The following is a 14,821-nucleotide window of genomic DNA, read 5'->3' as shown; positions in this document are numbered from 1 at the left end:
ATCCCCCCCTCAGTATCACCCACTATAAAGCCTGTCCCCAAACCAAGGACTGTCACGGTGGAGCAAGCTCGCGCTAAACCAAAGGCTCCCCCGCGGGGCTCCACGCGACACCCAGCACACTCCAAATCTGAAATGCCCTATAGACCCATTCCCAGTGAAACCCAGGTCCCTCCAGTTAAGGACAACTTTAGAGGTGGCTACATTGACCTTCCCCCAGAGGCCAATGACTATGTGGTTGTGTTGACGGGTGTCCCTACGATCGGCAATGGGCAATTTGAAAATCACTGGTCGTTGAAAAACAAAATAATGCATTGGTTAAATGTAAACAGACCAATCCCTAATGGCAGAAGAAGTCGCGTACTGATGGTTCGTAGAACTCCTTGGGTAGGTCCAACGATGAAATCCAGTCCCGGGGATTGCATAGTGGTGACCTTCGAGGATCCACACACGGCGCACCACATTTGCTCTTGGCCCGGTAATGATGACTCTCTAGTTATACCTAGACCATTGTCCTTCTTCTACCCTCCCCGACCAAGACGCAACCAGGGGGATAATTGGACATTGGTTCAACACCATCCATGGCTGAGTAATTCCCGGAGCCATAAGGAAACCCTTCTACACTGGAATGGCCTTTCTACCTACAACAGATTTGGGAGCTTAGAGGAGGTGGATTGACTCCCTGCGCAACCGGCCAAACAACCCCGAAGGGAAATTTTGACATCGCAGGGGCAACATCACAATGTATGTCCTGCTCCTGAGCTTGTAGCAAGCCGAGTAGGACGATCAAACAGCCCATTGCTTGATGGGGAGTCATCTATATCCAACACAACAGAAAATTCTGGCAAGGAAGATTGGACACACTTACCCTGTATGACCCCCTCCTTTACCTACCTCCACCGAATTATCAGGGTCTACCTGCTCTGGCCCTTATGTGACCTCTAATCACCAGCAAATTGAGCCACCTGCGAGGTCTTCTAACCCTGTGGCTACGACTGACTCTCCCTTGCTTATTGTCTCTTCCAAGGCTTCTCCACCCGGTGATCTTGTCCTAAAAATCCTATGTTGGAAGTTGGCTGGGCTCGGTCGTAACTTTGACATCCCCGAATGGAATGATTTTCTGGAACCTTATCACATTTGCCTTTTCCAGGAAACCTGGTGTCTAGAACCGAGACACAGAGTGGGGTTTTCTACCTTCTTCATCCCCGCCGCCCAGCAACAAGGATCTAAAGGTCGCCCTTCTGGCGGCCTTATCATATGGGTCAGTATTGCACTTGGCATCAATGTGAAAGAAAGGACTACCCAGTCACCAGATCTTCAGTGGCTAACAATAAACCACAAAGGGGGAAGAAACATGGAAGTATTCAACATTTACCTAAGGGGTGCTAAAGGCGGTGTATCTCATCTACCTTCTACAGGCCTAAGCCGCAATCTAGCTGCCTGCAGTGCTGACTCCTATGTATTTCTTGCAGGCGACTTCAATTGCTGTTTCGAGCCACTGGCTAGAGAAGACATTTTGGACACTTTTGAGGAGGACACCAGGAGAGGTATCCCGATTCTGAACCTTGACCCGATCCCCAAATGGTCACAAAACGCAATAGAGATCAATGCTCTTTGTATGGAGCACAATTTGAGATCAACAAACGGTCGATCCAAATCTGACTACACGGGTGCTCACACATACAACAGACCAGGCCATTCCTCAAGAATTGACTTTATCATGCTCAACTTCAACCTCTGGCCATACCACCAAGACATGGAGGTTATAGTGTCGGGTGACAGTGATCACAACCCCCTTTCGCTAACCATTACCCCTCCTTGGCAGGCTGGAAGTCATGGCACATCTGATTACAAGTGGAAATCTTCCCATGAATTAGCCCCCACAAACTGTAGCAGGCGCCTGAAGTGGGCTAAAGTCTTAGCAGACGAAACAAGGATGGCCCAAGCCGGGACTATTTTGGCAGGAGTGGAGCCTCGGATGGACACCTTAAGTCCCATTGGTAAAAAGATTCTACCCCTATTCACCGAGACTATAATGGCACTGAGCGACTTATTTATTGTCCCCCAATCCACTCGTAGGGGTCCCTCGAAAATTTTCCCCAAAACGACAGATAAGTGGTACACTGCCAAATGTCGTGTAGCTAAGAGGGAACTTGTCGCCACATTAAAATCTAAAGACACAGCTAATATTAGGGCCGCGAGAAAATTGTATAAAAAAACCATATCTGAAGCCAAGCAGGATTATGATTCTAATTTTTGGGGAGATCTAGTAGAGGCAAGCAATAGGAAGGATGCTAAGAGGTTCTGGGACCTACTAAGAGCTAGGGAAAAGCCCACTGACCAGCAGTTAACTTGCAATATCCCTGGGGACGTATGGTTTGACCATTTTTTGAAATTGTACTCCGCTCCTCCAGGTGCGTCTCAGTTAGCTTGCCCACCTCTGGGTTCACTGCCTAATCCTTTAACTGACCTCCCATGTCATGATGGTCTATTTACCAGCCTGGAAGTAGAGAGAGCAATTCGATGTATTGTCTCGAACAAAGCGGCAGGTCCCGATGGAATTCCAGGAGACCTAATCAAGAATTACCCTCCTTTTTGGAGTAGGCTAATTGCCTCTCTTCTGAACGAGGTATTGTTGGGCGGGGTTTTTCCTGACTCATGGAGGGGCGCTGAAGTCGTACCTATTTTTAAACAAGCATTTGCAATGCAATAGGTCTCGCATTATTTAAGTTTGAGCTATTAGCATTGTAAATGGCAATTGTTTTTTGCTTTATGCTATAGTTTTTTTTTTACATAAAAAGCTTCATATAAAATATGTTTTATTAAAGTTATTTATGCAGTATCTAAATTTTGTTTGCATAAAACAGTATAATAATATCTTAGTAAAAAAGTCAAATATTTTAATGGAAATTCACCAAATGTTCATTTATGTGTTGGTTTTGAAAATAGCTAAATTAATAGCTTTGTCATTTACAATGCCAATAGTTATAACTTTCGCAAATGTGACACCTATAGCATTTGTCATGCAACATTTGTATTTACGTGACTTAGATGTATTGATATTACAAATAACAATGGCTTTTAATTTTTTTTAATACTTAATAAAAGTGATTGTAATTTATAATGGCAATAGCTTAAACTTTTGTAAATAACTTTTGTGAAGATTATGTTCAGTGTATTTTATTGTAACAAAATCCAAGAACAGAAGTGAAATATTAACATCTTTTTGTGACATTTGTAATAAAGCTTGAAACATTGAGAGAACATATTTGTGCTGTGGTGGTGCTGAGTGATGCTGTGGTGGTGCTGAATGGGGCTGTGGTGATGCTGAGTGATGCAGTGGTGGTGCTGAGTGATGCAGTGGTGGTGCTGAGTGATGCAGTGGTGGTGCTGAGTGGTGCTATGGTGGTGCTGAGTGATGCTGAGTGATGCTGTGGTGGTGCTGAGTGGTGCTGTGGTGGTTCTGAGTGATGCTGTGGTGGTTCTGAGTGATAATGTGGTGGTGCTGAATGACTGTACTCACTGTCACTCTGCACTCACTGTCACTCTGCACTCACTGTCACTCTGCACGCACTCTGCACTCACTCTCACTCTGCACTCACTCTCACTCTGCACTCACTCTCACTCTGCACTCACTCTCACTCTGCACTCACTCTCACTCTGCACTCACTCTCACTCTGCACTCACTCTCACTCTGCACTCACTCTCACTCTGCACTCACTCTCACTCTGCACTCACTCTCACTCTGCACGCACTCTCACTCTGCACGCACTCTCACTCTGCACGCACTCTGCACTCACTGTCACTCTGCACTCACTGTCACTCTGCACTCACTGTCCCTCTGCACTCACTGTCCCTCTGCACTCACTGTCCCTCTGCACTCACTCTCACTCTGCACTCACTGTCACTCTGCACTCACTGTCACTCTGCACGCACTCTGCACTCACTGTCACTCTGCACTCACTGTCACTCTGCACTCACTGTCACTCTGCACTCACTGTCACTCTGCACTCACTGTCCCTCTGCACTCACTGTCCCTCTGCACTCACTGTCCCTCTGCACTCACTGTCACTCTGCACTCACTGTCACTCTGCACTCACTGTCACTCTGCACTCACTGTCACTCTGCACTCACTGTCACTCTGCACTCACTGTCACTCTGCACTCACTGTCACTCTGCATGCACTCTGCACTCACTGTCACTCTGCACACACTGTCACTCTGCACTCACTGTCACTCTGCACTCACTGTCACTCTGCACGCACTGTCACTCTGCACGCACTGTCACTCTGCACGCACTGTCACTCTGCACGCACTGTCACTCTGCACGCACTGTCACTCTGCACGCACTGTCACTCTGCACGCACTCTGCACTCACTGTCACTCTGCACTCACTGTCACTCTGCACTCACTGTCACTCTGCACTCACTGTCACTCTGCACTCACTCTCACTCTGCACTCACTCTCACTCTGCACTCACTCTCACTCTGCACTCACTCTCACTCTGCACTCACTCTCACTCTGCACTCACTCTCACTCTGCACTCACTCTCACTCTGCACTCACTCTCACTCTGCACTCACTCTCACTCTGCACTCACTCTCACTCTGCACTCACTCTCACTCTGCACTCACTCTCACTCTGCACGCACTCTCACTCTGCACGCACTCTGCACTCACTGTCACTCTGCACTCACTGTCACTCTGCACTCACTGTCACTCTGCACTCACTGTCACTCTGCACTCACTGTCACTCTGCACTCACTGTCACTCTGCACTCACTGTCACTCTGCACTCACTCTCACTCTGCACTCACTCTCACTCTGCACTCACTCTCACTCTGCACTCACTCTCACTCTGCACTCACTCTCACTCTGCACTCACTGTCACTCTGCACTCACTCTCACTCTGCACGCACTCTCACTCTGCACGCACTCTGCACTCACTGTCACTCTGCACTCACTGTCACTCTGCACTCACTGTCACTCTGCACTCACTGTCACTCTGCACTCACTGTCACTCTGCACTCACTGTCACTCTGCACTCACTGTCACTCTGCACTCACTGTCACTCTGCACTCACTGTCACTCTGCACTCACTGTCACTCTGCACTCACTGTCACTCTGCACTCACTGTCACTCTGCACGCACTGTCACTCTGCACGCACTGTCACTCTGCACTCACTGTCACTCTGCACTCACTGTCACTCTGCACTCACTGTCACTCTGCACTCACTGTCACTCTGCACTCACTGTCACTCTGCACGCACTCTGCACTCACTGTCACTCTGCACTCACTGTCACTCTGCACTCACTGTCACTCTGCACTCACTGTCACTCTGCACTCACTGTCACTCTGCACGCACTGTCACTCTGCACGCACTGTCACTCTGCACGCACTGTCACTCTGCACGCACTCTCACTCTGCACTCACTCTCACTCTGCACTCACTCTCACTCTGCACTCACTCTCACTCTGCACTCACTCTCACTCTGCACTCACTCTCACTCTGCACTCACTCTCACTCTGCACTCACTCTCACTGCACTCACTCTCACTCTGCACTCACTCTGCACTCACTGTCACTCTGCACTCACTGTCACTCTGCACTCACTGTCACTCTGCACTCACTGTCACTCTGCACTCACTGTCACTCTGCACTCACTATCACTCTGCACTCACTGTCACTCTGCACTCACTGTCACTCTGCACTCACTGTCACTCTGCACTCACTGTCACTCTGCACTCACTGTCACTCCGCACTCACTGTCACTCCGCACTCACTGTCACTCCGCACTCACTGTCACTCCGCACTCACTGTCACTCCGCACTCACTGTCACTCTGCACGCACTCTGCACTCACTGTTTCTGCACGCACTCTGCACTCACTGTCACTCTGCACTCACTGTCACTCTGCACTCACTGTCACTCCGCACTCACTGTCACTCTGCACGCACAGTATCGGGCTTGTCTGGTTCTGCACCCACCTCAGGGTTCCGGGTGGGGCGATCCTGCCACCCCCCTCGTCGTATCCAGGTGTCTTTCTTCCCTGTGCTCAGTCTTCAGTCGCTCCGAAGCCCGTCCCTTGGAGCTATCCCAGGCGGGTCTCTGCCAGCAGGGGCGTGTTGTGCGTTTGCAAGTGGTCTATCTCCGTGTGGCCCTTGAGGTCAGGGTTGGCTGAGGTGGCTATCTCATCCCTTCTCCTTCCGCCCGGTTCGTGAATATGGTCCGGCCCTCTCCCGTGTAGCGCTTGTCCTCTCACAATGACCCCTGGTGCAGGGGGGGGGGGGGGAGGCACTATCTCTTCTTCCAGTTCCTAGTATCCCCACTGCTGCTTCAGGGCCTTCTTCCCCGTTCGGCTGTGTGCCTTGTCACGTAGGGGGAGGGGGGGCAATGTCCGGAGTCTCACCCCCTGCCGCTCTCGTGATCGTTCTGCTCTCCCTTCCCTGCGTGGCCCCGATTCCTTGCTAGTGTCGTCCCTGGCGGGGTCAGCCTCCGCTGCTGGTGCCTCCCGTAGTCTGTCGCCTGCCCCCGTGTCTCGTGTGTCCTCCCCACCGGCCGTTCCACAGGCGGGAATGTGTGTATGGGGGGTGGGGAGAGGGCACCTCCGTCGATGCGGGTGGCACTAATGGGAATTCGGGGGTATGCACCGGACCGGTAGGCCACTGGCGCAAGGCCTCCCCCCAAGCGGTCCCTTCCTCCGCTTTTGACTCCTGGGCTCACCTCCGTTGTAGGCGTCCAATCTCGCCTGCGGGAACGGACCAGCTCCGCCGATCCAAGCGCCCGCGGTTTTCGTCGTTGGAGGGGGAGGGGTGCGGGGGGGAGGTGAAGGGATCCCCCCGCTTTCCGCTCCCGGGTAGCACCTCCACCAAGCGCCGTGCCTCGCGGGTGGAACCCGTTCCGCTTCTCCCTCGGTCTCCGCGTCTGTGGTCCGGAACCTCACTCAAACGGCCGCCATCTTGGTAAAGGCGGCCGGAATTCAGTCCGGAGCTGCTGCTACTTCGCGGACGCCTCTCTCCGCACCTGAATGAGGCCCGGGCTCGGTCTGTCGCGCCGCGATTCCGGCTCCGCCACAGCAATCAGGCCGCCTCACAGGTCAGGTTCGCTTCGCCACTACGGTTGCTCAGCCCCTCGTCGCGGGACCTTAACTCAGTTATATAATAGTATGCACTTAATTGAGACTGAAAAATATAAGGCTCGCAATTAAAAAAGAAAAAACACAAGACGCCGGTAACCGGAGCGCGGTCGCGGAAACTGAGAAGCAGCCTTTGTTGTAAGCATTTTTTATGCAGCGTTTTGCGCCGGCCTGCGAACAGGAAGTCAGGCAGGCCGGGCGGGACAACCGGAAGTAGGAGGGCGGGAGCCTACCCCGCCTCCCACGGAAGAGCCGCGATTGTTTGGCGCACCGGAGCAGGCAGGAGCCTACCCTGCGCCCCGGTGCCGAAGAAGGGAAGAAGAGTCTTGCTGCCGGTGGGAGCCGCTGCACTGAGGATGCCGGTGAGTGGGGCTTCGCCTTGTTTGGGGGGGGGGGGCATCTGTGTGCGCGCGCGCGGCGGCGGACTGTGTATGTGTGTGAGCGTGCATGTGTGTGTGTATGTGTATGTGTCCTGGAGTCTGTGTGTATGCGTGTGTGTGACGGGGGGGTGGGGGGTTGCCTGTCTGGGTGCCTGCGTGTCTGTGTAAGTGTAAATGCGTGTGCGTGTGTGTGGAGCCGAGAGGAGAGGGGCTGGTGTGTGTGGAGGGGTCTCTGTGAATGCGTGTAGGTGACGGGGGTGTGCCTGTGTATGCGTGTGTATGTGCGCATGCGTGAGTGCTGTGTATGCGTGTGGCTGTGATGTGCGCATGCGTGAATGTTGACGCGCGTGCACGCAGCTCAATCCAGCCGCTCGTCACAGTTTTGTGTCCCTCATTCCCCCGTGTCAGACGACTATAAGTCTCCAGCCTGGACGCATCCTTCGGATGCGATGTCCAGGCGAGACCTAAAAAGGCTCTAGGGACGACCCAGCGAATTATCGACCCATTAGTTTATTGGATTCATCCCAAAAGGTAGCAGGAAAGGTGGTACTGGGCAGGATTATCCAGTGGGCCGATGAAAATCGGATTCTGTCAGATCTCCAAGCAGGCTTCAGAACAGGAACAGGCACAATCGAGCAGACGTTCCGCCTTCTAATGATCTATTGGAAAGTGGTGGTGCTGGGAGGGGGCAGTTTGTACTTAGTCTTTATTGACTTGCGGACGGCCTTCGACCTGGTACCACGAACACTTCTATGGAACGTCCTCGATGGGCTAGGCCTCCCCCCTTATTTGTTGTCCTTGCTTGTAAAATATCATGACAGCAATTTTGCCCAAATTAGATGGGGTGCACAGGGAGAGAAAACACCTCGTATCCCCGTGGACAGGGGCGTCCGCCAAGGGTGTGTGCTTGCCCCCACTCTGTTTTCTCTTTATATTAACGGAGTGGTGGAGCACCTTCTCCAGCAGCCATCAGATGCACCCACCCTGGCTGGAAGGAAAATCCCAACGCTCCTGTTCGCGGACGATACCCTCCTAATCTCGAAATCACCAATGGGCATCCAATCGTTGCTCTCCAGCTTCAAGGCCTTCTGTGATGAAAGGGGCTTGGCTATAAACATAGGCAAAACTAAGTTTTTAGTCCTTAACCCGCCCAAAAAGTCTGTTTTTCCACCGGTCCTAGATTCTGTCCCACTTGATCGAGTCAAAGAATTTGACTACCTGGGTATACGTATCAGTGACACCATGAGCTGGAAGGCACACCACCAAAAGGTGTTTTTGACTCACAAAAGGGTGGCAGGTGCACTGCTCAAGGAACAGCGCGCCTCATCACTAAAACCAATCGGGGCTCCCTTAGATATTTATAGGGCAAGGGTTGTGAGCGCGGCACTATACGGTGCCGAACTGTGGGGCACTCATAGAGCTGACACTCTGGCTCATCTTGAGAACAACTTCCACAAAGACCTTATGGGCTTGCCCCACAGTACACCAACAATTCCATTGCTGCTAGATGCAGGTACCCGGCCAATATGCGATCAAGCGAAATTACGCCCGCTTCTCCTATGGTCCAGAATCTGGAATGTGCAAAACTTAGCAGTTATGCAGAAGCCTTAAACGACATCATGTCCCTACCGGGCTCCCACAAGATCATTTGGCTTAGGGAGGTCAAAAAGCTGCTTTATAAATTAGGACTAGGAGAGGCTTGGGCCAACAAATCTGCACCTCCAAAACAACAGCTAAAGAAGGCTTATTGGGCATGGGTAGACAATGAGCGGGTTTGTAGCACAAATCATTGTAAATCCGTAGCCCTGTTTTTGTTAATCAAAGAGACCCCGTATAGGGAACCTTATTTAGACACTATTCAGAGCTCATGGGACAGATCATTGTACATTAAGTTTAGGGTGGGGGTGCTTCCATTGTGCGAGTTCACTTCTACCTGGAAACCGCCCGCCCAAACCGTACCTTACTGCCCCTTCTGTGATTTAAAGGTAGAGTCCGTGTCCCACCTGTTGTTCGAGTGCAGTGTCTACGCAGCCCCGAGACGGAGGTGGTTGAAGCCCCTCTGCAGGTGTTTGGGAACTCGTTCTCATCTGGAAGCCCTACGTATACTACGTACAGATGCTAGACCCCTCTTTGCCACCTGTATGGCAAAATTCTTGGGCTGGGCCTGGCGTTTAAGAACTGCAAAAAAACTACTAATTCAGTGAATGAGTCCCCCTGCTCAATACGTTGCTTTGCTTATAAAATGTTTTTATGTTGATGATTGTTGATAAAATTGTTTTTAAGATGTAACAAATGCTTTTATGATATGTTTTTATCGAATAAAGCTATTACCCCCCACATACATAAATAAAAGAGGCTAAAAGTACTCAACTGGTGCGTCTAAAATACGCCTACCCCGATATACCTAACCTAAGCTTAGTACGAGGGAAGAAGTAAGTGAGGTGTAGCCTAAATATAGTATTCTTTTGCCAAGAATCTGTCCAAGATTTCTTTTAGGGTCTAATCAGCTCAGTACCTTAGTTTAGAATGGAGAAGGTCAGTCTCGGGACTCGATTTCCTAACAACCCGCAATGGTAGGTTGGAAACACAGGAGCTAGATTTCTCGGCAGGAGATAAGACATCGTCTCTCTCAGTGCGTCTTCTGGAGGGTCGGCTTCCTTCGGCACTTGCTATAGCAGGATGTGTCGGGCAAGTAGATAGTAGAAATGCTCCAAACCACTGTATGTTTGCTAAGGCAAGTGTGGGCATATTTATACCTTAAAGTGCTGAGTTTGACGTAAAGGTGGACATAATGTCATCAAAGAGTCTTAGTTCTTTGGAAAATCCATGAGTTCTTGGACAAGTCAGTTCTCGAGCAAGGGAAAGTCCCTAGCTGCTGAAGCAGAGTTTTCCAAGAAATCGTTGTAGATTTTCGGAACTAGTGGAAGTAGCCCTGCCGTATTTGGACTGCATGAGCTATGCCTAAATATGGTTATGATTTCTATGCCTATATAAGGATATGGTGATTTCTACCTAAATAAGGGCATGAATCGGGAAAATTACAATAGGGTCCTAAAATTATACATAACACCCACTCCACATTATCATGTTCATCTAAGTTCAAGCACTAAAAAATATAATCAACAGCATGTGTTTATAACCCCCCAAAAAATCATATAAAATGCATTTGAAATGGTTGTACACGGAAAAAAATGAGCATTTTGTACAGTACTCATTTAAAGGCAATGATGTCATTGTAAGAGGTGGCGCCGCGGCCAGGGCGACTGACTCCGGAATCTGGGGATCATGGTTCGATCCCCGGCACCGGCAGCAGATTAGCCCAGCACCATGTGACTCTGGGCAACAGCTTGCTTAATCTTCCCGACGGCCCCCAGCGCCTAGAGACCCTTACGGGTGAGTGTGCGCTTTACAAATGTGGATTTATTATTATTAAGCATGTGATATGATATTAGCAATGCTAACCAAATGAATCACAAAATTTACATTTATGAAATGGCTCTAGATACAGAAAAAAGGTCAAGACCATCTCATAGCAGAATATACAAGCTAGTCTGATTTGTGTATTGGGTCAATATTTTTTCTAGAAAGTATTCAAAGAATTTTTGTTCTGTAAGAATAGTTCTACTTTAAGCAGATTGCTTTGTGCCAAAGTTCAGTCTGTTTTGGAAAAAGGTCAAATTAATCTGTAGTGGAAAAAGATTTTCAAACTTTGGAAGCTTTTGTTTTGTAAAAGTGAAGGTCGAATTTCAGAGTTCCAAAGGAACGCTGTGTGATATTTCAAAAGTTATTATCGGTGTCAGGAGAAAACATTAAGTCATCAAGGCTGGCAAAGAAATCGTCTACCATAGTAGGTGAAAGTTCGACCACTTCATTATGAAGGTCAATTGTGCACAGATGTGACGCATCGCCGTCAGCGTCAGCCGCGTTAGCAATGTTCATAGCAGATGGTACCTGTATGCCTGTTGGTCCACGTATCTCACCTCCAGTTGGATTTGCCAGGGAGATCTCAATGAATGCCGTCATCAGGATTGGTAGCCGTTGGGGGCAACACAACACATGAACCGTTACCAGACCCAGTAATGTGTCAACATCCGTTAGCATAGCCGATGGTAGTGTCAGACAGATATCTAACACGCATTCTTCTCCACAAAGCAGGCATCGTAGAACAGGTAAGATGCAATCTTGCCAGATTGGTCTGAATGACAGGAACCATGTGGTATTCATATCTCTCAAACGAGCCAAGCCATAGATCTGTGTTCTTCTGTCACAATACCTCATGGCCTGGAGCGCATTTTCCATGCTGATTTGGGTATCGCTGGTGGCTGGATTTGCCATAACGGAGCAAGAGGAATAAAAATAGTATACCTGCTACGAGTCCCAAAATGAGAGGCAGGCCGCCGTGTATGAAGTTAGGAAAAATGCCCAGGACTGCTTCAAAGGGTGCTAACAGTCCCGAAAAAATCATCTTAAATACATGTGCAATACCTCTTGTAGCAGACATATTAAAGATACGACCTAACATTTCTGCAAAATGTAGATACGACCTAACATTTCTGCAAAATGTATTGGGCAGTTTGTTGATAATAATGCATGTATCTCTGCAGAGGACCTTGCAACTTGCATATGTCTCTGGACGAGGTCAGTGGCACAGTTTTTTGCAATAGAATGGCTTTCATTCTGCTTAAAGTATCAATTCGTATAGAAGAGATGTTCAGTGAAGGCCATAGTGGGGACTCCCCGTCTGTCTTGTTTTTAGGAAACAATACTTGCATACAACAAGTGACCCTGGCTGACACACTAATGAGATAGCCTATTCCTGGCAACATTCCACAACAGCTGGGATCATTTAACATAATGTAGCTACCATTGGAGAGCTGCCTAAAAATTGGATCTATCACCGCTGTGGGCGAACCCTGCAGGTGGCAAGAAAGGTTATTGGAAGAACCCTCGCAGGCTCCGTGTAAATTAATACTTTGACATATCAGTGTACCGCTTAGTGAGTTTTTAAAATTTGTACTACTAAGAAATACCTCTTTTCCCCCACTCCAACATTTGTGTGTGTATGGTAAATCCCAGGTCAACTTAATGTATTCTTTAACCAACCTTTCATACAGGCCTTCTGGTATGTGTTTTAAGCAATATTGAAACTGAAAAGTCGTCACTGGTATTGTGATGGTGCCATGTATTATCCGTTCAACTGATTGTTTCTCAGAAACGGTCAATGGTAAACTCTCCAGTTTTTCTATGCTCAGCACCGTATAGTCTGCTCCCTTTTGTGCCAACGCAATTTGTTTATCTGGAAGGTTAAATACAGTAAACAATGACGTAGTATTGATTAAACGCCAAGGCACATAGCCAGAACAAAGGTTTTGTAATGTCCAGCCTAACAGCATTAAAGAACGTAATTGAGACTGGCCATGTTGTAACATTAGCAAGTCCTTTTCCATTATGTCTATGGCAGAGGATACAATGCTGTCCAAAGAATATATTCTGGACAACAGAGTTGTTAACCCATTGTCAACTACAGAGAGTGCTTTCTCTAAATTAATACAATCAATTTCTCGTATTCTTTCAGCGGTTTCCATTTGCGTGACTTTCCATGCTTCATTGTATGCGGCGTATTTACCGGTGTATATGAAAGGTTTATGATGTGGATTACTAGGTCCTAGTAAGATTTCTCGTAAATCAACGCCATCTTTAAGCAAAGATAATTGTTGTTTTATTTCTGGAAGTGTGGATATCTGTAGCCACTCAAGGCATAGTTTTCCCACACTATAAATTGTTATTATCCCTGGATGTTGTCTTTGGATATATCTTGGATCTGGCCGAGTTACTGTGAACCCTTGTGTCTTGTTCAGGAATCTATCTTGACAGTTATTCGTGTCTGTGGGCCAGATAACCCATTTTTCCATTCAGGATTTGTTCTGTTCTTCTGTAAAATATAGTTTACGTCTACCTCCTCACCTGAAGTTAAATTACTATCAGGTGTGGGCTTAGGTATGGACGGTTTGTTTAAATCTTTTATCTTAGCAATGCCAAGACAAGATGTCTGTTGAACAGAGTCATTTAAAAACATCATTTGTTCTGGGATGATGCAGGCTCTGAACAATGCTTCTAAACCATGAATCTGCCTGTTTTTTGTGCCCCAAACAGTTTTTGTCTCAATATTGTCTTTCCAAAAGTAAAAGCCTAAGGTGGACAATTGAGCATAAAAGGCCGCAGAATACATTTGTTTAGTGTTTGTCAACATACTTTTCATGCCTGTCTTATTAACATTTTTAAAGAATAAACTTTCTGGGGTTGTAACATTAAAACCTTTAAAATATGGAACTGTTCTAATAAATGTTTTAGAACTAGCCTTTGGAGGTGTTGGGCAAAGTTCCCATTGATTATAAGTCAAAACATTTCTAGGGTATGCAGATTTATGCAAGTAATGATGGCCAAAATGATTAAAATAATAAATTTCTTCATAATTTGATGAACCATCAAAGTATTCATGTTTTTTAAATTTTGCTGACATTTCTAAATCTGCCATAATGTTATTAACAGTCTCAAAGTCCCAATCATCAGCAAATGTGCTGGGTGAAACGAAATCACTCAAGGAAACTTTAAATTAGTGTGAAATTTTCAGCAGCTCGACAGGGCCATACATGTCATAATCAGTTGTATCCCAAGCTATTCCACCAGGTAGAGGAACCGCTGTGATGTTCACTGATGACAGGTCTCGTTGTTCACGATGAGATCATTTGTGTGGCTTCAGGAGTAAGTTGATGTTCTTACTTGCTGTGTCCATTTTAATGTGTTTTCTATCTATCAGCTTTCCCAAACTTAAAACAAGAATGAACCCAATCCAAAACTCAACCCATGGTGAAACCAGATATGTTTTTTCAAGCTGGTGACCAAGTTCCGTTAATTTTTCCTTGAAAGTTTTATTTGCTGGCGTTGTTTCAGGTTCACTGGGATCCTGAGAGAAGTTATCAAAGTTGATAAAATAGCCAGGGGCAGTTCTGTTAATAGTTGGTATTGCATCCGGATTCTTTGAAATAGCTGGAGTTGCTTTTTCCCTTGACATGTTTGTATAGTCAGATGCTTCATCATTGTAGACGGAAGTTTCTTGACGAACTGTTATTTGGGTTTCAAGAGGCACAAGTTCCATGGCTTTGTTGCATAGTCCTTCTATTCTCACTTTAGATTCTTAAAAAGGTCTTTCAGTTTGAACCACTTGGATGGTAGCAAGATTTGGTCATCTGCTACATCTTGGGAGCCCACTGAGCCTACTACTTATTATCGGCCACATGGTGTGGTTTTACCAGG

The 14,821-nt window shown here is 47.6% G+C and overlaps 1 protein-coding gene across 1 annotated transcript in view; it reads right to left on the bottom strand.

The window, feature by feature from the left end:
- The window catches only part of TRERF1 (transcriptional regulating factor 1), a 635,163-nt gene that overhangs the window by 134,108 nt on the left and 486,234 nt on the right, over window positions 1-14,821 (bottom strand). The gene's annotated exons all lie outside the window — the stretch shown is intronic.

Source organism: Lissotriton vulgaris, chromosome 6 (assembly GCF_964263255.1).
Source record: "Lissotriton vulgaris chromosome 6, aLisVul1.2, whole genome shotgun sequence".
In the NCBI taxonomy this organism is placed as follows: domain Eukaryota; kingdom Metazoa; phylum Chordata; class Amphibia; order Caudata; family Salamandridae; genus Lissotriton; species Lissotriton vulgaris.
This window is presented reverse-complemented; position numbering and strand designations above follow the sequence as displayed.